Genomic DNA, 26,314 nt, shown 5'->3' with positions numbered 1-26,314 from the left:
TTTTCTTCACCCATTAGTAAATTGGCCTTTTATTTGTGTCTATAACTCACTGAATTTAGCTTCTATGCTCTCAAAAATAGCATATGATTATATTTTCTCTGTGTCAGTCATTTGTCAATGTCACAGGTATCGGAGGTGTTTTCCACCTAAATCTCCTCCCTGCCCGTCCTCCAAAACACACACACACACACACACACACACTCACTCACTCATCAATCCTATTTTTCTCTATGTTTACATCCTCCCAGTTCAGGGGACTAGGGAATGATAATAAGGACTTAAATTTTTCTCTTCTTTAGCTTTAACTTACAAATCTGTTCTCTTGCTCTAAATACCTAGATGAAATTTTAAAACAGCTACTAATATATTGTAGCACATTTGCTGAGCACATATCACATAGCAGAAGCTGTGCTAAGCCACTGGGATATATCCCTTCAAAAGCCAGGCATTAATCATGACTTCTTGAGTTTATAATCTTGGAGGGAAGATAGACATTAAACATGTCATTGAAACCATGATGATTGTTATGAAATACAGAATACTGCTGAGAAAGAGTATAATGGGGAGACATAACCTAATCTGGGATCTAAGGAAGGCCCCCATGATGACATGCTTAACATATTGGTGGGGGAAGAAGAAGCAAAGGGAGAGATTGGCAAGAAATTAGGTGAAGAGCAGAGGCCAGAAGCCCAAGCAGCATTTAAAGCTCTTGATGACCCATTGAAAGGTTTAATAGAGAAGAGCAGCATTAACTGCTTTCATTTCACTTAGTTAATCATCTTCAAATGAGTTAAATATTTTCTTCCCAGTGCACTACCATGTACAGAGCATCCATTTTCAAAACCATTTTTGCAACTGACTAAAGTTGCTTAACTGTTTAAAGGTACTATATGTAAAACTAGCTTCATTCCCTCCTTAGTGTACATTTATAAGGTAACATGCTTCCCAGATGTTTGTGTAGCAATTAATAATAATGCAGTGAGCTAAGGAATACTCTGATGGATCATTGTACTCCAAGTTGATATTGACTCTTGGGTGACAATTCCTGGAATCCACTGATTCCAGGAAATCAATACATTACATGTAAGAAGTATCTTTTTTCGTAGTTTATTGATTATTTTATGCAGTTTGGAAACCAGTCTTACCTAAATTGTGATATATTTATCCTCAGTGAGCTCTTTCAGTCCATTTTATACCCTCAATATCTCATCTATACTTATGTAAATGTTCCTACTTAGAACTATTATTTTAAAACAAGAAGGGGATACAGAGAGAATTAAGACTACTTCCTTTCAGAGATGCCAAGGGCGTCAATGATCAGCCCCAGACCACACTGTGGGTTAGGACAGAGCAAGCAGGGCTCGACATGCTGGTTTCCTGATTTAGTTTCAAGGTTGTTGATCATGCCCTACAGCTTTTCCCAGTCCTAAAATGTAAGTTCGCAGACCATCCTCAAACAATGGATATTAAAAATGTGGGACACAGGACTTGTTACGATAGTTACTGTACCAGTAAATCTGATGTAAAAAATATACTTTTATGTCAGCCAGCTGAGTTTAAGAACTATAATCAGAAAACAAAACAAAAAAACCCTTCTCAAAGCAAACCTCAAACTTTAGTGCCCTTCTTGAAAAAGACAAGGGTTGCCTGGACTTTAACATATAAAAGAGGTGTGCTCAATAATTATTAAGGTTCAAATGTTGGCATTAATTTCCACTATTTTTTTACTCTTTTAAAAAAGAATACGTTTTACTAAAAAAATTTCAAAGGGTTTTACAGAACATGAAACAGCAACCCTTAACTTAATGGTATACTATGAAATAAAGTTAAATTGAATGGACAAATTTTTTAAAAGTTAAGGAAAAATGCTTGACAAAATCATTTCATTTCATGATTCCCAAAATATCCTTTAAAAAATGAGGACAAGTTGAATTTGCTCCTCCTTAAAAAGGAGCCTGTTGCTTCCACTCATTTCAACAATAGTAATTTAGCTTAGTTTTCGTTATTTACTTGGATACATTTTATGGGTTATGTACTCCCTGGGTGCTTGATAAATGGTTGCTTTTGGACTGACTGACAGATGTGTTTGATCTCCTCAGCACTTCAGCAGTGAGCACAAACAGATACACAGATGCTGAAAGGGAGCTGCTTATGGATTTAGAAAGTGAGGCAGGGCAGGAGAGGAGGTTAGGGCTCATCAAATTGCTGAGCCATTGCGTTCTGTGTGCCATTTGAAATTCACGTCCATCAATTACTGGAAATGTATGTACAGAATTACTGATTCTGAGCTACATTCAAAAAAAGTGTTGCAGATTATTGTCATTATTAGATAAATAAAATAGGGTTTTATCTTGATCTTTTGTTTTCCTTCCATATATTTTTGTAAATTTCAAGAGGCAAGCAAAACTTACTAGCACAGCCAAGGCCCAAGAATATAGTAGATATCTATAATCACCTTCAGTGGGCTAGGCTCTGAGTTCTGGCTGGGCATATAATGATAAATAAGACAATTCCTTCCTGGATGAACTCACAAATCAGTCATATGCATGAGACGTCTCTTTCTCCAACGGGCACTAACCTGTATTAACCATGACTTTCTTTTTCTATATTCTCATGCTTTGACATCTTGTGGCCTTGCTAACCCTGGAGGGACTGACCCTCCTGGGGTAAACTAATCCCTACGGAGAGCAAACAACTCACCTGGGAAATGCACCTCTCATATGCAAATCCAGTGCCCACACCCACAACCACCTCTTGTTGGGCTCTTGTACTCTGGCCACTATTCCCCTGCCCTAATCACCCCAGGACCAAGAACCAGACAACTAGGGATAGCTGCTAAGCCCCAGCTCACTAAAATTATTCAAACTATCCAATCCTAAACCTGCTTACCCTGCCCTACCAGTTTCTTCCCATGGAAACCATGATATAGGCTTGTGACCTTGTTTCCCTCTTGCTTCGTCTACCTCCTGACTGACCCTGGTGCGCCAACGCGGCCTGGCATGGCATCCTGTGCCTTGCGTTTCTAGGGATCTGTGAGAACAAACTTATTCCTTCATAACAATCAAGTCTGCGTGGGAATGTCTTACCATTCCTGACTAAAACGAATCCTGGCTACTCTTAGAACGTAACTTCTTTGATTTTAAGTAAGGGCTCTGAGATAATGTGCAGTCTGGCAGGGCATGAGTGTGCATGACCAAGACAGTGATCATATACAATAGACAGCTAAATGAGTTGCAAATTCTTTATAAGTAAAGGAAAGAAAAGGCCATGAAATAAATTCAGAAGAACTAGATCCTATGTTATGTTCAGGGTATGAAACGCAATAACTTAAAAGCACTTATTAAAGATAAAGCTAAGTGCCAACATCCAAATAAATTTCAAGGAATGAGACAGTGTGTCCACAGAGGTCAGACCTGTATTTATAATTTTCATTTAACTCATTCTTCAGAAGTTACGTAGCAAGGTTTTTCACAGCATGGATGAAAACATCTGTGTTCACAAAATACAGACGGTGGTAGCTGAGAGGACTTGTGCTTTGAAAGATTAGATGGAACCCAGGACTGACTAATTTTTATACAGTTACAAAAATAATGGACCATGTTAAGGAATTAAAGTGTTGCAGTCATATATACTTTAGGAACCAAAAATCAATATTAATTAACATTGTTAAAGTGCTCTCAGCATGCTCAATATTTTAAAATACATTTTGCCTACTCTTTAGAAATAGATTTATGGTTATGAAATAGTGATTGAATTAAATATGCCTATTTTTTTAAACAGAAAGAGCAGTAGTAAAAGAAAGAAGATTTTTATTTTCAGAACAAATGATACAATTCTCCCTTCTCCTTAAAACAGAAACACACCCATCGTTTCCAAGATCCATTTGCATGAGGACCATTTATAACGCAGTTATACACTTAACAGTAGCCATGATGCTGGCCTTCTTACACCTGGTACTACCAGATCACTTGCTCAACACTTGCCCCTTCCTACCTTCCTACCTTCCTACCATGCACATTCATCATGGATGTTATTGAATAGACAAGGCAGATGCCCTGTGCTCTTTCACTGTTGTTTTTCCCACAGTAATTGGACCTGTGCCTATGTATGATGCAGTTTCAGGCATTATCCAGTTCATCAAGACAATGAAGAAAGCAAAAGAAAAAGCAGCCTAGAAAATTGCATTATGAAACTTCGCAGTGAAATGCAGCATGGAGGTTCACATCATAATGTTTATCCTAAGAAAGCATCCCTTAATATGTTGCAGCTGTGGAACCAAATGAAAATCTAGAGCATCTGTACAGACATTCATAGCCAAGGCCCTGGTGCCAGCCCACTAGTGGGCGTGGAGAATGTCTACCACTGTCTTCAAGAACATTCTTCAGACATTCTAGAATCACTGACTGGCCTCATGGAAAGACACATTTATCAAAGCATGGTAGCAGATTGTTGATTTTTTTTTTGCAACTGACATACAATAGGATGAAATGACATTCATTTTAAGTCAGAGGTCACAGTTGTCTAAGAAAGGAATATACATAACAAAAATCTATTGCTAATAGAGAGATGGGATTCTGACTGGTCTTTTGTAGCAATAAACCATCAAATTTGAGAAACTAGAAAATAAACTCTCAGGGATGAAAGGAGTCATGAAGGCTATCCATACATTAGATGCTTAGGGAAAGAGGGAGAAACTTCATATACACTGAGTGATTAAACTGCCCCATGCTCTGTACTAGAGGTTTTACCTATGTGATCACATTTTGGTCACCACAATAGCCCTAAGGGCAATGATAACACCAGCAATAATAATATTAATAACAAACATTTTTGAGGGTTTTCTATGTGCCAAGTATAAGAGTTTTACATATATTAACCCAGTACCAAATTTTCTCAACACAGCTGAGTGGTAAGACATATTATGGTCCCCATTTTAGAGTTGTAGAGACTGATAATATGTAACATTCCCAATAGCCAGAAAGCTGAATAGACCCAATAAACGTCATATAAGAAAGAGTTGGAGGATTCAGTAAGGAGAAGGGAAGTTGCAAAATGGAATCAGGTTGTATGAGTGGTTATCATCCAAAGGAGGGATTAGATTAGATCCCTAGGGCTCCAAAATGTCTTGCCATGAACAATGAGTGGAGGGGACAGGATGATATTTTGAATTGCTCAATATTGAACACTCTGCCTTAGAGAACATGGAACTAACTCTCCAGCAATCTCCCCATCACAGGAAATTTCAAATAAAAGTAGTCAACCACTAGGCAGAGTAAAATGAAGCAAAGAATCCAACCTTCTAAATCTCAGTTATATCTGGGTTTGAATCTCAGCTTTACCACTTACTGTGTGAATCCTGGAAAGCTAACCAAGCACTCTGTGACCATCCTGGCTCAATATGAATGGAACAAATAAAGGTACCTGGTTCACAGATAACAGTGTTTGCCACATGATAAGCTCAATGCAATGCATCACTTGGCAAACATGCCAAGATCATTTTGACAACAATTTATATTGAGCACATTTCTAAAGTGTGAAGTTGTAGTATGCCCTGACTAGCTATATGTAAAAAATATGTACCTGATGCATTTTTTCCCTTATCTTTTATCTTCTTGGCTTTTATGTAGAGTCCATTATTGACAGTTCTGTGAGAATTTTACATCTAAAGATAGCACAAAGAGACCAGAGGTGAATATATTAAGGAGATTCTGGCTCATGACTTTTGTTCCTGTAAGAAAGGAGGATGATGCTTAACTTTTTACTTACTCATTCTGAAGTTTTCCTACCAGTTGATTCATATGCAGAAAATCCTTTTTGTGGATTTGTCCTTTTCTTACATTTGTCTGTTGTGACATATTTTCCCTAAAATACAGCTGCCAGTTTGATCTACGTGCTGCGTCAGCTGGAGGGGTATGAAATGCCTTTCTCACGATTCAGCTGGTCCAATGGAGTGGCTCTGATTTGCTTTCCCAGCTGTTGTGTAAATTGGCTGCTCCTTGAGTGTATTAGAACTAGTTTATGTTTCATAGCATTTAATAGCTTTAGCATTACCAGAAATAGCTTTCATAATAAACATGAAAATGATAGCACTCATTCTTCTCCTTGAAAAGACAAACTTTCTTCCATGTATTTCATCTCCTACTCTGACAGGTAAAGGTAACTACTGCATAACAACTATGATTCCAAATTTGCAATCAAGTATTTCGGAAGGTTCTGCAAATCTTCCCTCTTTAATTCCTCCCTGCTTTAAATTTTGGTTGCTTCATTTTCTTTATTTTAATTTTCCTTTCTCCATGCACTATTTATCTATATGAAAATAATCTTTCACCTCCTCAATTTCTCACCAAAAAAGATTAGATGCATATGACACCTACTTTCTGTGCTAAATATGGTCTATTGCTAGGGAAAACAGAATGAGAAAATGGGATTTAGAGAAACAAGGATGCAGAATTTGAGATATTTGGTGGGTTCCCAGTTATTCCATCTAGTGCTGTCTCACCATCTTCAAGCCACCCAAGCCATTTACTCTCTCTTTCAATCCATTCCATTCTGTGAGTTGCTCTGAGTTTCAAAACGAACTTTCTTTAATGAACCATAGAAATCTAATTATTTTCTAGCAAAGATAAAGCCTTTCATTTTCTAGGCATCAAACAAAAGCCCTGAATAGAAATAATCACATAAAAATGTAATATATGGAATTAAAATTACATAGAAAATAGTTGTACCTGAGATACCCATCATTTAAGGGAAGAATATTATGCACTGGGTCTCGGATGAGTCTGAAAAGGAAGATGACTCTACAGACAAATTAGACAAAGCCTTCCCCCAACTCTTAACTAGAAATTTTCATGTCCTAATCATGTCCTTAACCACTGGAAAACTCTGTCTCCAATCTGGCCTTCAGGTTATCAGTGAGGGCATCCTTTTGTATTAATCCACATTCTCTGAGTTGATCCCATTTATTCAGCCCCAAAGCATTCCGGTGAATCTAGCTTCCTGGATTCCTCTCCCCACTCTCAAAACTTGAATCACAAAAAATGTTTAAAATAATACAAATGCTAGTTTTGTTTACCTATAATTAGACACAAAGCATACTTCTTTCTGCTCTAGAAGGAAGTGGTCCACTTGATGTTTGATGAACTTACTTAAGAAAACAAGTGGGGAGTCACAGATAATTTCACTTGATATTTGGGCAACTACATAGCCTTTGGAAAGGAATGGAGATCTACTGACATTCTGAAAGTTTTAAAAAGAAAGTTCTGATCATTTGATGTTGCATTTTCCCTACCAGCTAAAACTCCAACTTGAATCCAGAACAGTGGCTGCCACACCAGGCCCTGAAGGATTTCCACACCCCCAGGATACTAGTTTTCCTCATTCACCCTTGGGTTTTCTTATTTATTTATTAAGAACAATCTACCTCTGCCCTGTCTTGGCCTGCTACAAAGGAATATAAAGAGAAGCAGTCATTCTTTGGTATTTATAATCCCAGGTGGACAACGATGTCAACCTCTACCGAGGTTATTTTAACTCTCTTTTATGACAAGGATTTTTTTTTTCGTCTTTCTCTTTCTCCTTTAGTTCTGTCAATTTTACACTCAAAGTATTCATTTGAACATGGTCAGCTCAAGCTGATACTTTTAATGGTACCAGGTGGCATGGCCAAGGGTTTGACCTCCGTTTCATTAAAAAAGTTTTATTTGCACTGAGCCAGCAAGCTTTCTATTCCAGACCCAAATGAAGAGCTGAACAGGCACAGGACACTTGGGTTGTATGAAACCATCTGGCCCAAGTGACTTTAGACTGCACCAAATCCAGCCCTGCTTGTGAATTCATCCTTGAAACTGAGCTAAGAGAGAAGGAGTCACAAGGACAGCCAGGGGTTCCCTGAGTCACTGCCAAGAACAGGTTTCACATTTGACAGAAAGGACGTTTTCAGGCAACTGATATCCATCTCATAGCAAAGGCAAAGTTGTTTAAGTAATTTTAAGAACTGGAAAAGACTTTGTTCAGAAATTGATTTATTCAGAGTATAATTGGTAGGTTGATAGTCTAATTCAGTCCTGCACTGTTAGAAGAAAGAAAAAACACAGCTAGCTTTCATTCCTTGGGATGTAGTTGTTAACTCAGTGAAATCATATGTCCCATGAGAAGACACAATTAGATCTGTCTTCTCCTTAGACAGTTTCATTTCCTATCTCTATTGTAATAAATTCTCTCTACATGCCAAAACCAGATACAGAGCAGTGGTAGATAATGAAGATCTGAGGTTGCTGCTGAGACTCATGGGTTCAGTGGTAGCTGGAGAATCCTGCCTGTACACTACAATGTGAGCAACTTCAGTACTTATTTTTACGTGTCACAATAGTTCAACTATCTCCCTCTCATATTTATTCATATCTTTTGAAAATGTTTATTTTATGGTCCCAAGAATAGCAGCACTGTTTATTCTTTGATCATTCATAGTTGCCTCAATATTTATAAGATTATATGCATTGTTTTGCATTTAATCAGTTTAAAAACTTTAGAGCTTAGGGCTCAATCTTAGGTTACCAAAACTGTGAGTGAAGAATGTCAAAGTATCCACATTTGAGGGGAATTTTTTTTTGGCTTTCATCTCTCAAACCAGGCAATTAAAAATCATAAAGACAAAAGACACAGTTTTAATACTTAGAGTGGACAAGTTTCAGAATAATGAGGTCTTAATATGACTCTATAATATTAATGTCCCTCTGGTTATATTTTATATAAATCTGTTGGTTTATTTTATAACCTTTACCAGAGTTTGTCATTATTTAGCTGACTTTCTGTCTTCCACACAAGCAGGTAAGTATCATGAAGGCTCAGGTCTCAAGTCTATTGCTGACAATTAGAAGAGTTTCTTGGACATCATATGCTCTCAAAAAACATTTGTTGAATGAATGAATGAATGAATGAATAAATGTATGAAATGCAATTAGGTAGCTGTCAAAAGCTAACATAATAAAAATAAACTCAGAGCCTTTGTTCATGTTATTGTTTTTAGGAATTTATTCTAAGAAAGGCACTACATGAACAAGGTCATTCCGTTTAACATTTCTAACATCCCCAAACTAGAAGAGCTGACAGAATTTCCTGACAGATTAGATATGGAACATGAATAAAAGAGAGGAATCAGCAAGGTTTTGTCTGAGCAATTAGAAGAAAGGCATTGCTATTAACCATGCTGAGGGGACTACAGCAGTCGCTGTTTACTAGGAGAAATGTCAGGATCTCAGTTGGAGACATGTTAAGTTTGGACAGCAAATGGATATACCAGTTTGGAGTTCATGGGAGAAATACAAGCTAGTAGTATAAATTTAGTAGTCATCAGTGATGACATTTCATGCAATCACCTAAAAATTAACATAGAAAAGAAAAGAGATCCAAGGACAAAGCCCTGGGGGCATTCTAACACTTAGATGTCTTAGGAACAAGAAAAGAATCAGTTAAAAAAAAACAAACCAAATAGCAGTAGTTTAAAAAAGTAGGAGGAAATTCATAAAAGTACATTGTTACCAAAATACAAGAGAAGAAACTGTGGCAAGAAGGAGATCATGACCAACGGTGGCAAATTCTTCTACTAAATAAGATGAGAACTGAGAAATGGCATTTGTTTTTCATGGGGGTCATTGTCAACATGGGTGTCACTGAGGAGAACTTTCCTGTGTTCCCAGTGGTGTGCAGGTTGGATACAAGAATCTGTTGTTAAAGGGCCACAGGCAGAAAGGGTATAATTGGAACCAGTGGGTATGGCTTGGTGACAGGCAGGCAGTGAGACACTGAAGGATGGTCAACATAGAAGATCAGTCGCGTTACAGAAGCACTGGTATCAGGCAGAGTTGCAGGGGTGACAAGGATATCCCAACATGCCTAAGCTGAGCTATTTAGCAGAGATTCTTCTACGCACGTACAAGAGGATGCTCTGATTTACCCTGGTTGTCTCTTGGAAACTCCATTTACTTGACTATAAAATGAGTGTCTTTGGATTCAACTCATGCATTCACTCAATCAACAAATATTTACAGAGCATTTACCATCAGCCAGTCATTGTTCCAGGGGCTAGGGAGAGCTGTGAACGAAGCAGACATACTTCCTGGAACTTACATTTTTGTGTAGAAAACAAACAAAAGACCCCCAAAATAAAAAACATATCTATGTTATAGAGGTAAGTGCCACAGAGAATAAGTAGGCAGGGAAGGGGGATAGAAACGGCAGGAAGAGGTGTGATTCCATTTTAAAGAAAGTGGTTGGGGGGCGGGGTGGAAGGAAACATTTAAATAGACCTCTAAATTTGAGCAAGTAAGCCACAGGGACATACCTGAGGCAAAAGCACTGAGTGCAGAGGAAAGCCTACGTAAATGCTGTGAGGAAGGAGTGTACCTGATGTGTGGTACTGCAGGAAGTGTGGCTTGGTGGGGAGTCTAAGAGGAAAATAAAGCAAAGATTGAAGTTAAAGGGAGAGTGGATAGTCAAGGATGTTTGTATGAGACTTTGCATATTATACAAAGGGCTGTGGCTTTTACCCTCATGAGTAGGAGGACACGCCCTATGGCATGCCCTGTTTATCTCCGCAGACCCCTTTCCACCCTTCTCCCCGCTGTCTGGCGAGGTGGAATCTGCAGACTGCACCACCCTGGATCTCTTGCCCTGTGACTTTTATTTGGGTCTGGCCAACTGGAAGGATGCACTGGCAGGAGAGTGGAAAAATCACCCCTGTTCTGGTCATGTGAGGCTGCACCTCCCTTCAGGCAGCCTTCCTTCATGGCTCTGGCTCTCAAGGTGTCCTGCTGAAACTGTCACTTCCTTTTACCTATTCAGATCTGGGCAGCAGGAAACCTGTTGCTAGTGCCTGCTTGTTTCACTGGTTTTTATTGTTTTCCTTAACTCCATAAAACTCGAAAAATAGCCTCTTCCTTAGACTCTAGTCTTCAGTTAAATACTTGGAATTTGCGATCTCTTCTATGCTGCCAAAATGTTTACTGAATCAAACAGAAAGCCACTGATGCTTTTTGAACAGAAAAGTAACATGATCTGACTTATGTTTTAAAAGAAATATGCTGGCTGCTGTTTTAAGGACTGACCCTAAGAAGACAAGCATATAAGAAGGGAGATCATTTAATAGACTAATCTAACAATCCAGGCAAGAGATGATGATGACTGGGACCAGGATGGTAGCAATGGAGGTGGAAGAAGTGGTCAGACTTTGAGGGTATATCCAACAGGATTTGCTGACAGATCAAATGTAGTTGTGAGAAATATAGGACACTCAAGAATGACTTCTATGGCATGTGCTTCAACTCATATTCTATTCCTCCTGGTGCTGAGCTGTACACGCAAATCACTGCATATTATCATCAGCGATGCATGAACATGTTTGCCATTCTGTTTAATAAAAACGAGTACCACTTAAAGTGAGAAGAGCTTCCAGGTACCCAGTACCTTACTCAATCACAAGCATTTTCATAGTACAAGTTTGTTATTATTGGAACTGATTGAGATTGGTTATTAAGAAATATTATATAAAATATGCATCCAAAGACTTTTGTTCTCTTCCAAATACTCATTTTAGAAGTCAGTGCACTCTAATGATTTAGGCAGGATATTTTTAAAATTTATTTTCATAATACTCTTCAAGACCATGTTTTGTTCATTAAGCAACAAAATGTGGCTACAGAAGAATGTTAAAGACATAAAAAGATGTAAGTTTTATTAAGTAAAAAAAGTTATTAAACAGCATGTAAAGTCTGTCCCTGTTTTTGGAAAAAACACTGCATATATGTGGTGGCATGACGTGCAGTCCCTATATTCTAGACCTTTGATAGTGCCCTCCTTTACTGACTGTGACCTTACTTTGGCCAGTGGAACAGAAACAAATATGACTCAAGCAGAAACTTGACAAGTTCTTGTGTTTCAGGACTTGCCCTCTGGTCGCTCTTAGGGCCCTCCAAAAGTCATGTGAATCAGCCCGAACATGCTGGACAGTGAGAGACATACGGAGAGGCTTATGTCATCCTAACCTTCCCAGCTGAGGCCATCATACACTAGCCAGCACCAGTCACAACTAGCTGACCAACAACACACAAAACCAGCAAAGTCTGGCTCAGCCCAGAAGAACCACACAGCTGAATCCAATTCGGATAGCCAACCTGCAAAATCGTTATCTGTTATGAACCAATGTTTGTGTCATCCTCCCCACCACCACCACAAATTCTTATGTTGAAGTCCTAACCACTAGTGTGACTGTACTTGGGAGATAGGGCCTTTACCAAAGTAATTAAGGTTAAGTAAGGTCATAAGGCCATGGCTCCATTCCAATATAAAGACAACAGAGAGCTTAACAAGAAGAGATGGCAATGAAATCTCTCTCCCTCCCATCCCTCTCAACCTCTCTCTCTTTGTGTGTGTGCATGCATCAAAAAAAAAAAAAAAGCCATGAGAGTAAACAGGTAGAAGGCAGCCACCTACAAGCAAAGAAGAGAGCCCTCACCAGAAACCACTCATGCTGGTAGACTGATCTCGGACTTCTAGGCTCCAAAACTGAGAAAATAAATTTCGGCTCTTTAAGCCACTGAGTCTGTGATATTTTGTTTTAGCAGCTGGAGCTGACTAATCCATGATCTAAATAAACAGTTGTTGTTTGAAGTCACAACATTTGGGATAGTATGTTACACATCAGAAACTATTGGATATTCATACAGAGTTGATTTATGTATACCCATAAAAATTTAAAATAATTAAAAATTAAAAATAACAGCCCAAAATGTTCCTCTGAGTGGTAGCAGGATGATATGTGATTTTTTATTATTTTCTTCTTTTAGTTGATTTTCTCTTTTTCTGCAATAAAATATATATAAAAATGTCATTTATTAAAGTGAAGTAATATGAAAGACTAACTTTTGAAATAGCAATGGAAATGAACCATGAGAAAAAGAAAGTCTAAGGCTGAAAGGAATGCCCACTAACTGTGGGCTGGATTGAGAAAGAGCATCCAGAGACTTGAAACTTCTACTTCTAGAACAACAGTATTAAAAGTGGCTATAAAGAAGATCTGAAACAAGTCTGCATTATGTCCATGTATGATCCTGGTACAGGACACAGAGATACACAAACCAATCTCCCTTACCAAAAGGAGTCAAGTCCCTCTATCTTCTCCATCCCAGCACCCTCATGCCTAAGAGCTTCAATTTATCTTCGCAGGTGCAAAATGAGTCCAAAGAAGAGAAGAGATGATAGAAACACATGTATTCTGTTACACAATTTCTTTTCTTGGGATAGCTTTTCTTCAAATGAAAGTTCATCAGAAGTCTGGTATGTAAAACACAGATCAAAGGTGAGATGATCCACTTGAAGAAGGGGTTGGAGAAAGGGGGGAGTGACATGTTCTTTGTAAAAATGAATTCTATTCCTAAAACAAATTCTCCCGCTGCTTAACTGATGCTGTAGCATCACCATATTCTTCAAACAAAAGGCAAAGAGTCTCAGACTAGATGAAAAACAAAGATCAGATTATATATTGCTTAGAATAAACAACCATATATCAATTATACCTCAATAAGAAAAAGAATAAACAATTGCTTAATTTGAAGACAGTTCTGCAAAGAGAACCCCGAGAGGAATAGGAAATGGTCTCTTAAGAGAATGAGTTTTGAAGAGGATGATGCCCACTTGGCAATCTGAGTAAAAGCCTCTTAATTTTTACATTAGTAATAATGTTTTAGATTTATTTGTGTACACTGGTCAAAACAAGAAATTAGAGAAAGCAAATTCTATTATTCAAAGTTTTAATTGTCTACTATGAGCCCAACTCTATGTCTGATACAGGAAACACAGATTACAACAAGACATGCCCCTGCTTTCAATGATTTTTCCTTCTAGCGGAGGAAATACTCAAGGAATCAACAATTAAAATAACATGTGATAAGTACTACCACAAAGGAGGAATGAAAGCAGAAAGCAGGCATCTTGAACAAAGTGGGACAAGGATGAGGGATGAAGTCTTCCCTATGGAGCTGACACTTCAATTTGATTTTCAAGAATTAGCTACTCAACGGGCATAAAGTTTCAGTCAAGCAAAATTCATAAGCTCTAGAGATCTGCTGTACCACACTGTGTCAATAAATAATGTACACTTAAACACTTGTTAAGAAGGTATAGCTCATGTTAAGTGTTCTTACAATGCAATTTTAAATAAATATAATTTATACATTTTAAAATAAAAATTTTCATTAAATAAAAGTATTTTTTAAGATTTTAAATAAGTAAACTGAAGACTAGGAGATAATATTCCCAAAACATATATCAGGTAAGAACTGGTAACCAGGTATAAAAAGAACTCTTACAACTCAATTAACAAAAGACAACCCAATGAAAAAACTGAGCAAAGATTTAACCAGATGCTTCACAAAAGAAGATGTATGAATGGCCAATAAACACATTAAAAATGCTCAATATCATTAGTCTTTAAAAAATGCAAATTAAAACCCCAAGGAGTTACCCACCATAATGGTTAAAATTAATAAGACTGACAACACCAAGTACTGGCAAGGACGTGGAGCAGCTATAACTCTCATACATTGCTGATGACACTGCAAAATGGTACAACAACTTCGGTAAAAGCACTGGTAGTTGCTTATGAAACTAAACATTCACCTAGTCTCTGACCCAGCAGTTCTACTTCTAGCTATTTATCTGAGTTAAATGAAAACAAATATCCACAAAACACTTTTACATGAATATTTGTAACAGCTTTATTTGTAATAAGTTCAAACTGGAAACTTCCTTGGTGTCTATTCATAAAATAATGGATTTATTCCTGGTATTAATTTTCAGAACACGCAAAACTAATCTATGGTGGTAAGAAAATTAAGACATTGGTTCCCTCTAGAGTGTGCATGTAGAATTTGACTAGGAAGGGGTATGAGGGTACTTTCTGCAGTGATGGTAATATTCTATATCTTGATAGGGATTTGGATTACACTGTATACATAGGTGTATACATTTGTCTAAACTCAAGTGTATGGGACTTAATATTTTTGAACATCATTATATGTAAATTTTATCTTAAAATTTAATAAAAAGCTATAAACAAAGAAAAAACTAGTTAATAAATAAACCTGGGCAAGGAATAGCAGGAATAGAGAAGGCACATTAGGTCTGGAGGTACAAAGGTGTGAAACTGTATGATAGGTTAGGAAAACTACAAGGATGTCCAGTGGCTAAACAATCTTGCTCCTCACATGTTTATAGCTCTCCCTAAGAGAAAATTAGTTTTCATTATCTCCAATGTGAAATACATAACAGTAGATTTGTAACAACTCCAAGGGAAGTTTGCAACACTTTAACGCACAAAAATGTCTTCTGACACATGTAAATAGGCCTCTATCATTTTCTTTGATCTAGTATGGACTTCAGAACCTGAGTTATAGTTCTGTTCTCTATACCAAGCTCCAGCATCACCCTAGAGGGCTTCTATAACCATATGTACCTCCTCTCCAATTTCTTATTTGCCAAGCTTCTTGATTTCCTGAGTACTCAGTCACCAGTCTGTGATAGCCTCTAAGTGGACCTTGCAACACCTGAAACTATAATAACCTTCAAGTCAACCCACCACTTGAAACCTCCTAAAAATTGTATCTCCTGATTTTCCTTCTACTTCTGTGATCATGTCCTTCCAGTTCCCTTTACAGCTCTCACTAACTCAGTATGCATCTAGTGTCATTTGCCAAATTGTTCTTTTCTTCACTCTTTTTGTCACTAGACACATGTTTCCTATCTGAACTCATCCATGCTCATGGTTTCACCACCATATGTGTTGGTAATTCTCAAATGTCTATCATTAGCTCAGAGCTATCTCTTGAGCTCCTTCCTAGTACATAAGCTGCCTAATGAACATTCCTACCTAGGTATCCCAGAGGAGCCTCAAACCTACTATCTCAAAGAGAGCTTCACTGTCTTTCAGAAAATCCTTTTCCTATTTTTATGTTCCTCAACCTGGTAATGTATTACAGTCGTGAAAATGAAAGCCATCATTTATTCCTGTAGTCACTTCACCAGCTCCCCACATCAAGGGCTGTGTCCTGTCACTTCTGACATCTTTTTTTGGGCATAAAATATACTTTATTTAAAATTTTTCCCACCATTATATTGAGGTATAACTGACAGATAAAAACTGTATCTATTTAAGAGGTACAGCATGATGTTTTGATATACATACACATTGTGAAATGATCACCACAATCAAACTAATTAACATATCTATCACCTCACATAGCTACCTCTGTGAGAGTATGTGTGTGTTAAAAACATTTTTTAAGATCTACTCTCATAGAGTGGTGATTACCAGTTGCTGGTGGTGGGGAATGGGGAGATACTGGTCAAAGGGTACAAACTTACAGTTATAAGATAAATAAGTTCTAGGATCTAATGTACAGCACAGAGATTGTAGCTGACAATACTTTATTCTATACTGGAAAGTTGCTAAGTGAGTAGATCTTAAATATTCTCGCTATAAAAAAGAAATGGTAATTATGTGACATGAAGGAGGTGTTAGCTAACCCTACAGTCGTAATCATTTTACAATGTATAAGTGTATCATATCAACACATTTTATACCTTAAACTTATACAATGTTATATGTCAATTATATCTCCATAAAGCTGGAAAAATCTACTCAGCAAACTTCGAATATACAGTACAGTATTGTTAACTATAGCCACCATGCGTACATCTCCAGAATTCATACATCTTGTGCATAACTGAAATTTAGTATCCTTTGAGCAACATCTCCCCATTTCTCCCACCCCTCAAAGCCCTTGACAACATCATCCTACTCTCTGCTCTTATGAGTTGACTTTTTTAGATTGCATATATAAGTGAGATCATACAGTATCTGACTTTCTGTGTCTGGCTTATTTCACTTAGCATAATGTCTACTTCTAATAGTTTGACCTTTTTTCACACCTGTTCATTTCCCCTGCTAAATTCCATTCACTTAATTTCTTATCTTGAAACTTGCAGCTAGAAAAATTGTGTGTGAGTTTGTGTGTGTGTGTGTATGTGTGTGTGTACACAAGTGTCACAGTACTCGTTTAGTAACCCAGAAATTCTCAATCTTGACTGCACATAAGAATCACGTAAGGAGCTCATGTATTCTGACTGAATAGGTCTTAAATGGGGTTCTGGTGTGGTTCTGGAAGATTCAATGCACAGCCACAGATGAGAATCATTGGTCAAACATTTGATGGGTCCTCCGTCTTCTGCAGAATAAACATCCCCTTCTTACTTCAACTATGTTTCCAAATAAGTATCTTGCCACATCAGTCCCTGAATACTTATCAACAAGCATGTGCAATTTCTCAACTGGTGCTTTCATTGCTCCTTCTACCCTTTCCCCTGTCCTCACCTAGTGAATACTCATTTTTCAATCTTTAGTAAAGTGTTATATCTTATAAAGTTTTTCTGATTGCTTTCCTTCTGTCTTCCCTAGCTAGAATTTCCTTCTCCCTCTAATACACTCTACTGTAGTTGTACAGATTTGTATCACAACAAAGAAACTAATTTATTCACTTGTTTGTATATGTATGTGTATGCATATATATATCAATATATATTTATATATTATAACATATAATATATTATAAATTTATATATATCTGTCTCCTCTTTTCTAGACTGTGACATTCTGAAGTCAAGTCTCCTGTCTTAGTCATTACTGTCACCCCAGAATCCAGCACATGACAGCTAGTTAAATAAATAAAGCACCAATTAACATTCTAAAGATAATCGAATCACTTCCAATTTCCCTCTATAGTTGGTCATTAGATAAACTGTCAGTTGATATGTTAGGAAAATGTTTTCTTCTCTATCTCTGGGGTATTTAACTGTCTTTAGTGGCTACAATGTTATTGCTTTGCTGGCCCTGAATTTTCAGTTTCATGATTCTTCAGACTGGCTTCTGAGCTTTGTAGTAGAAAAGCAAAACAGCAGTCGAAAAGCTCCAACATCCTGAGTTTAAATATCTTAGCTCCTCTGCTATGAATTGTACAGATCTAGGAAAATTACTTAAATGTTCTGAAGTTCAGTTTCATCATCCATGAGGCTGAGAGTATATACATTCTGTATCCCCACAAACTCAAACAGTGCCAGACATACAGAAGGCACTTAACATGTTGATCACCCACTGTGGATCGGGTACCCCTGAGGAAACACAACTGTCAGCCAGATTTGGGTGACATGGAGATCAACATGTTAATTCAGACTTTAAAAAATAAATGAATAAAATGAGAATAATAATAACCATATTTAAGAGGTTTTGTTAGGAAGAGATAATGTAATCATGTATGTGAGAAGAGGACTCAGCATACATATAAAATATTTAATAAATGGCAACTCTCTTCTATATTGTATCTTTAGCTCAATTGTTCATTATTCTCATACAGTCCAATGACACATTCACCTATCACCAAATACACCCAGATTTGATACAACTCTATGTCTTCTGGGTCTGGACCCTCCAACATACGGCCTGAAGTCACATGCAGCCCATCTGGGGTATTAGGGAAAACACTACTTCACTAGCTACATCACACATGACAAAGTTGGTAAGAAATTTTAGAGTTTAGATTAAACAAAGAACAAACAAGTTCATCTGATCACAGATTTAATGCCTATACTGAAGGGTAGAAATATTTTAAATAAAGGTTCATGTCAAAGGAAAAGGTTGATGTACCTGGCTGCCATCAAATCACTTGTCACAGAATTTTATGTGGCATAATTTTCAGGTTTGATCATTGCAGGTATGATGTTGGAGGTGTCCTCCATTTTCCACTTATTATTTTAAGATGTTGAGATGAAGTTTGGATATTTTGCTTGTTTTAATGCAGTCAAATGTCAAGGTTGAAAAGCTTTACTGAGGTACTTTCATAAATCAGTCTTTGGGGGAATTTAAGAACTCTTGAACCTCTAGTGGTTTATAAGATTTTACTTTCTTGTTGATATGAAAAGACAGTGGAACACAATGAACTTAGAGCTTTAAGTTTAAAAGAATATTCAGGAATATAAGGGAGAGTGCTTATTTATTCACAGAAGTACAGGTATGTATACATAAACTGGACATGTGGAGACTGCATTTATTTCTCATTACCAAACTGCCTTGAAATCAAGGAAGTATGAAGAATCTTAGAACTATTTGGTGGGAATTATGTTAGAATTTTTAAAGATATTCGAGTATTTATTTTTTAAAATTGTAACTATGTGTGGTGATGAATGTGAATTAGACTTATTATGGTAATCATTTTATAATATATGCAAATGTTGAATCATGTTGTACACCTGAAATTAATATAATGTTATATATAAATTATACCACAATAAAAATTAATTAAAAAGAAAAAAAGGATTTATGAGTATGAATCATACTGTGTCTTATGGCTATCATTGAATGTAAACTTTGGGATATATCTAAGCTACCAAACATCTTCCCGACTAATATGGTGTAAGTTTAAGAGGATCTGACCAAGCTAACAGCAAACTGTACTCACCCAAAGGTATCCTTAGAAGATTGGCATTGAGTATACAAATGCCAGGGCCAATCCGATATTTCTAATGATTTTATGTACCTCTGGAAATATTTGGGCCCACCTAACTTATTCTGTCATGAAAATACTAAAAAGAAAGTTGACAACCTTCATCGGTGTTATGAGGCTGAGACATAACTGATAAGAATAAAGAAACCCTATTATCCTCATCAATGGTTTTACTGTATTTCAAATTCTCTTTGAGTTAACAATAATTGTTCCATCTAGCTCTATGCCTACACTACGTACCTTCAGTATAACTAATGTATATTAAAATTTTTGTCACCACAGAATGCCATTATTAATAGTATTATTATTATTATTACTACTTTAGTTAATAGCTTTTAATAGGTACTGCTCTCTATATTTCCACCTACATTATCTCATTTATTTCTACAATGGAACTTAGAAATTGGTAAAATATCTCAGTTTTTCAAATGATAGCGTTGAATCTCAAAGGGTTTAATGGATGCTCAAAGTAACATAGTCAAGACAGCCAACTGAATAGTGAATTCACATTGATGCACATGCTGTATTTCTCCATTTAGGAATGGATGGATGGATAGATGGTGCACCTAAAGCAGTAGTGTTTTTGCCATGTGTTGGCACAGCAGGCAAAATAAAGGCCACCCAAAGCTGTCTATGTCCTAATCTCAGGAACCTGTGAATATGTTGCTTTACATGGCAAAAGGGACTTGCAGATGTGATTGAGTCTTGAGATGGGGAGATCATCCTGGGTTATCTGGGTGGGCCCAGTGTACTCATAAGGGTCCTAATAAGGGAACAGGAGAGTCCGAGTTAGAAAAGAAAATGTAATTAGAGAAGTGGAGGTGATATGTGACTGCTGGAAGGAGGTCGTGAGATAAGGAATGCGGGCAGACTTTAGAAGCTGAAAAACACACGGAAATGAATTCTCTCCTAGATCTCACAGAAGGAACACAGCTCTGTCAACAGCCTGAATTTAACCTGGTGAGGACCACTTTGAACTTCAAACCTTCAGAAATGTATGATTATAAGTTTGTGTTTTAAAATACCAGGTTTATGGTAATTTGCTAGCATGGTAATATGAAAGTAATATAGGAGGTAAAATAGAATAGGTTTAATTAGATATATAACTTAAAACCATTTTTAAAAAATCTCCCAATCTTAAACCTAAAACAAAAATATCCAGTTTATAAAAATTTATTGACATCACCCACACTGTCTCCTCTCTCATGCCCATAGATAATTCCTTATTTCAAATACTGTGTCTCTTTTCTCCAATCAGTCTGCAGATTCTTTGAGAAGTGTCAGGGGGTGCTTATACTATATCATAGTAAAAGTGGTTCCTGCCTCTCAGCTTCTCTCTAAACATTTTTCTCAACTGTCAAAATGAGGGCCTGTATACAGGTCTCCGTGAGTTGCTGTGAGGAATAATTGATATGGCATATGTAGGATTTCTTATGATAGGCCCAGCATGAATTAGACACTCCATAAATATTAGATTTTTACCTCCTTCCTCTTCATAACAAGTGATTACTGAATATTTCCTGACTTGCGATTATAGCATGCCCATCACTCTTACTAGGTTCCATGCAGATTTTTTAGAAGAACATGGACCAGAATTATCATTAAAGCCATTTCAGATCCTGCTGAATAAAAATAAATAAATAAACCCACAAAGATATGAACACATCCTGCAGGAGGATATGTAGCTGGAGAGAAATCTGAAGGCCAATTATGAACTGCCCTTCGGAAGATTCTCAATCATGCTGTATCCTTCTGTTTTATTCCTGATGGAGCAGTTCAATAGTTTTATAGCGCTGGTTTTAAAAACAGACAGCACACACAGAGGATATTACATCTGATTCTCCAATTTCTAGTTCGGTACATACCATACATAGTATACTCTGAAAGAACTTCCTAGCCTTGAGATTAAATGTACTTACCAATTACATAATCTCTAAATCCACTGTATTTCACTCCCAAGCTTTCTTCTCATTCCCTCCTCTTGACTCCTTTTTCTTTTATTTGAAGGGGCCCAAATTAGAGCATGACTGTAAACATGAAATCTCAAGCAAACCTATCAATGAGGATAGCTCTGTTGTGTCTCCAGGGTCCATCTACGCTACTCATGAAATAAAATTGCTGCTTTAGGGACAACTGGAGTGTTTTGAAATAATTTATCCAACTCTTTTTTTTTTCTCTGAGAAATTTAAACGTGCCTCAAATGCCAGACATAATGTTTCTCAATTTGTCTTACATTAGAATTTGTATGACCTATGAAGCTTCTAGGAGCAGCATTCATCTACTGAATTATTACTGTAAATTTTGTGTTTCTTTTAAAAATCAGAATGCTTTTATTAAATTGGCTGCAAAGAGATAATAAACATGTGTTCTTCTGGCAACATGCTTAACCTGATAATCTCATTTTCTACATCACCCAGTGTTTTGATAGAGATTTACAGATCCTGCTCTCCATTTGGTTCATCATCTATACACATCTAGTTTAGATAATTGAGACTATTGGCTTTATTATTTTCCCCTTACAATGTTTGATACAAAATGCAAATATTGTATTTCCTGGGGTCTGTATATAACCTCTTTGTCCTATCAGTCTCGCTTGTCCCTTCAGCACTGCTGAGGATTCTAAGGATTCTTGAAAGGAATATTAATATGGATTTAATTGATCAGTGACATAATTAAACCATTAAATTACAGCACAAGTGTGAGGAATAGACAGCCAAACTTTAATAATGATTTTTCAAAAGGATGTAAGAAAAATGCTCTCATGTGTATTGTACAAATAAATTTCAGTACAAATAAATGCTGTAGACAAAAGACCCTCTGATCACTGCCGACAGAAAAACTGGATCACATAGCTTAACGTTGATGAGTTAGGAGTTTAAATTTCAAAGTTAAATAAAATAATAATAATAAAGTTTAAGAATCATGTTGGTGTCAATTTGTTACCCTGTAAGGTTTTCCTAGTACTTCTGTAATTTACTGTTGAGAGCTTTTAGGGATGGATAAGCAGATTAGGGAAAAAACAATCAAATTCCTAAAAATACTAAACTCCTCTCAGACCAAATTTAGGCACTGTCACCCATCTTCAATCATCCACAACAGCCACATAATTGACTGATTCACTTCTGTGATGTACATATGTTGAATGAAATATATCTGCTTATAGATTTCTCATAGTCTGCACTTATCCACATAGAGCCACGTTACACAACCACACATAGAGATTTCAATGTATGCTCCTATCAGCTAGACTGAGGAGGTTCATGACTAAATTCAGAATGATTAAAAAAATGGTAATCAATATTTTCTCAATATTTTAACTCCATGTGATTTTTTCCCTTTAACTTTTGGCATCAAATGTATTTGTCTGCTGGCTTGTACCAACGTAGCCTTACAACATACTGAGCTCTAAATTTCAAAACACAAATGCCCAATTCTACTGCTTCTTGGTGGTAATTTAATACTGTTAAATAATAAATGCCATTACTCTGGTCAGGTGGAGAAATCCTGTGTAGGAGCTATAAAACCTCTTACATCATCATTCTGCTCAGAGTCAAACCACAAAGCACCTTTGTAGCAAATACAGTTCCAGCATAGAGAGTAAATTCCACCACTGTACTAGGGGACAGGCTTTCTGAAGCTAGCAGGAAAGGTTCAGCACTGTCTGAGATGGCTGATAATTGTAATAGTAGTTTCAAGTAACAGTTAGCATTCATTGAATGTTTACCAGGCTCTGTTTTAAGCACTGTCTTAGGCTACACTCCCCCGGAAACAGACTCTGAGAAGTTGTATGCAGTAGTTCTACTGGAGAGTCTCTTGTTACCAACTCCTGTGAGTAGGTGAGGAAAACACGACTGGGCAGCAAGACAATTTGAGCACCGCAGCTACAACAGAATCCTCAGCCACTACCATGGGGAGCTTGGAAGCTTGATGGCCCTTCAGAGTTGTCTTGAATTAAGGCAAGAGGACCAGATAAAATTAAACAACTTTTGACCTTGTGCTGACCCATAAGATGGTGCATAACCTTGTTTGATGCAGTTCCCTCTAGGTAAGTTCCAAGGAAGGACTCATCTGTGAGCCATCAGCAGCCAACTCAGCAGTTGTAAGAATAAATGTCTCAGTCCTGAAGCCGGTATCTGTGTGGTGACCCATAACACCCACCTTACATGTCTGATACGTACTATTTCACCTAATCCTCACAGCCATCTTACAAAGCAGACACTATTCTTTCCTCATTTTACAGATAAGGAAACTGAGACCCAGTTATTAGTAACTTCAGGAGCCAGGACATGAAACCAATTGAAGCCTTTAGTCCTCACCCTCTGAAGGCAGGATGTGGCTTTCTACTACCCTCAATTATTGTCTGATGAACTTACTTAATAAAACAAGTGGGAAGCAATAGATTATTTCAACTTTGTAATGTGGGCAAAATGTCTAGCTTTTGAAAGGAATTGAAATCCGCTGCTATCACAAAACTTATTTTAAAAATCACAAGTCATCACTTGGTGTTTCAATTTCCCTGCCAACTGAAACTCCACCCTGAGTTAAAGCTGTGTAGTGGGTATGAAGAAGTTCATTATATCATACTTTCTACATTAGTAAAAGTTTAAATATTTTCAAGTGAACTTTTTTTTAAAGTCAAAAGAACTAGAGTGGTTTTCAGGTGAGTTCTATATGATTTTAAGGGGGGAAGTTAATTTCAATGTAATATAAAATATGTTAGGTGAATAGAAAAAGATGAAAAGCTCTCTAACGTATTTTATGAAGACAACAAGGCTTTAATGTTAAACTTGATAACAATTATTAGAAGTATAGCCTAACATCACTTATGGATAGAGATGAAGCATTCAAAATAAAATACTAGGAAATAAAGTTAGAAGAATAGCACATTATATCCAGGTAGGGTTATTCTAGGAATGAAAGGATGGGTTAATGATCATAAAATATATCAACAAAATCCATTCTATCAAAATGTAAAGTAGGAAAGCGTCATTATAATATCAAAAAATGCTAAATTACCATTTGATAAAACTCAGAGCCTTATTAATAAAAGTACCACATAAAACAGGAATTAAAGGAAACTACTTATGGTAGACTTCTTACCAAAATCCAAAACAAATGCATACTAAATGCTAGTCACTGAAACAACTGCCACTATAAATTAGCAAATAAGAACACCTGTCTTTATGAATGCTATTCTTGCAACATCTGTGTGTTAATTTCCTAGGTCCCCTAAAACAAAGTCCCACAAACATAAACAGACTTCAAACAACAGAAACGTACTATCTCACAGTTCTGGAGGCGAGAAATCCGAAACAAGGTGTTGGCAGGGCTGTGCTCTCTCACAAGACATCCTTGCTTCTCGTGGTTGCTGGCAATCCTTCATGTTCCTTGGCTGGTAGATAGATGTCTTCAATTTCTGCCTCTGTCTTCACAGGCTTCCTCTCTGTGTCTGTGTTCAAATATCCCTCTTCCTAAAAGAAGAACAGCAGTCATTGGAATAGGGCCCACTCTAATCCATGTATGGACTCATCTGACATTGATTACATCTGCAAAGACAGGTTATAGTTTCAATATATTTTTAGGGGACACAATTCAACCCATAATAGTATATTAAAAGTTAAAATTCACATTAACCTTGGTCCAGGTCCGGCAGGAAGATGGCGGAGTAGAAGGACGCTCGTAAGTCACCCTCTCCCACAAATACACCAAGACCCACATCTACAGACCCACTCAGTCAACCAGAGCACCTGCGGAACTCCGACAGAACATCGCCCTCTTCAAAAGATAAAAAGACGCCAAAAATCTGGTAGGAGAAAAGGAAAAAAGAAAGAACAAAAGGCAAAGCAGCGCGGGACGGGTCCCGCGGGGAGGGAGCGGCAAAGGAGGGCTGGCGCTCGCTCGCTGGGTCTCCCCTCTCCAACTGAGAGGCCAGCGGGACGGAGGGGGAGCCTCCGAGGCTCGGATCTGTACAGAGCAGCCCTTGTCTGACAGAACTAAGTTAAACGGGCACAGAGCGTCCCCCCGACACCCAGCCTGAGACGCGGGCCGGCAGCGGCGGGCAGGGCCAGGCTGCACAAGCCGGGCGGAGGACGGGGGCGGCTGCATGGAGGCAGCCCCGGGGGACTGCAAGGGGCTGGGCGCCGTGGCTGTGGGTGCACAGGGCAAAACAACCTGGGCCCTCCATAAAACAGCAAGGTTGATGTGCCCTGGGGGGAAGGGTGCATACCCCCATCTCTGAAAACCCGCGGAAACTTTTCAGGGGAAGAGAGGAGGGGCCCAGGCACAGCCGCCATGTTCTCCGGCGCTGAGCACCCAGGCGGGGGCGGGGGCGAAACCTGCGTCCGCACCGAAGGGCTTAGCAGCCTCAAGGGCCAGACTGAGACGGGCCTACAGCCCTGGGCAGATAGGACCCTTCCATCCTGGTCCCTCAGAGAACTTGCTCCACAAAGACAAACAAGGAGCTGGGTCTTGACTCGGGGCAGGGACAAGTCTGTCCCTCGGTCTTCCCTCAGCCCACCTGCGGAGCGCGACCAGGGCGGAGCGCGACCAGGGCGGAGCGCGACCAGGGCGGAGCGCGACCAGGGCGGAGCGCCAACCAGGGCGGAGCGCGACCAGGGCGGAGCGCGACCAGGGCGGAGCGCGACCAGGGCGGAGCGTGACCAGGGCGGAGCGTGACCAGGGCGGAGCACCGATCAGGGCAGAGCGCGACC

The 26,314-nt window shown here is 38.1% G+C and overlaps 1 long non-coding RNA gene across 1 annotated transcript in view; it reads right to left on the bottom strand.

The window, feature by feature from the left end:
- Positions 1-25,741, bottom strand: part of LOC140691837 (uncharacterized) — an 86,098-nt gene extending 60,357 nt beyond the window's left edge. The window contains exons 1-2 of the long non-coding RNA XR_012067484.1: positions 25,239-25,741; positions 24,885-25,075 (exon numbers count right to left, since the gene is read on the bottom strand). This is a non-coding gene — a long non-coding RNA (uncharacterized lncRNA). The remainder of the gene's footprint in view (positions 1-24,884; positions 25,076-25,238) is intronic.
- Positions 25,742-26,314: the final 573 nt, after the last annotated feature.

Source organism: Vicugna pacos, chromosome X (genome assembly GCF_048564905.1).
Source record: "Vicugna pacos chromosome X, VicPac4, whole genome shotgun sequence".
In the NCBI taxonomy this organism is placed as follows: domain Eukaryota; kingdom Metazoa; phylum Chordata; class Mammalia; order Artiodactyla; family Camelidae; genus Vicugna; species Vicugna pacos.
The sequence above is the reverse complement of the archived record's forward strand: the minus strand, read 5'-3'. Positions and strand labels throughout refer to the sequence as shown.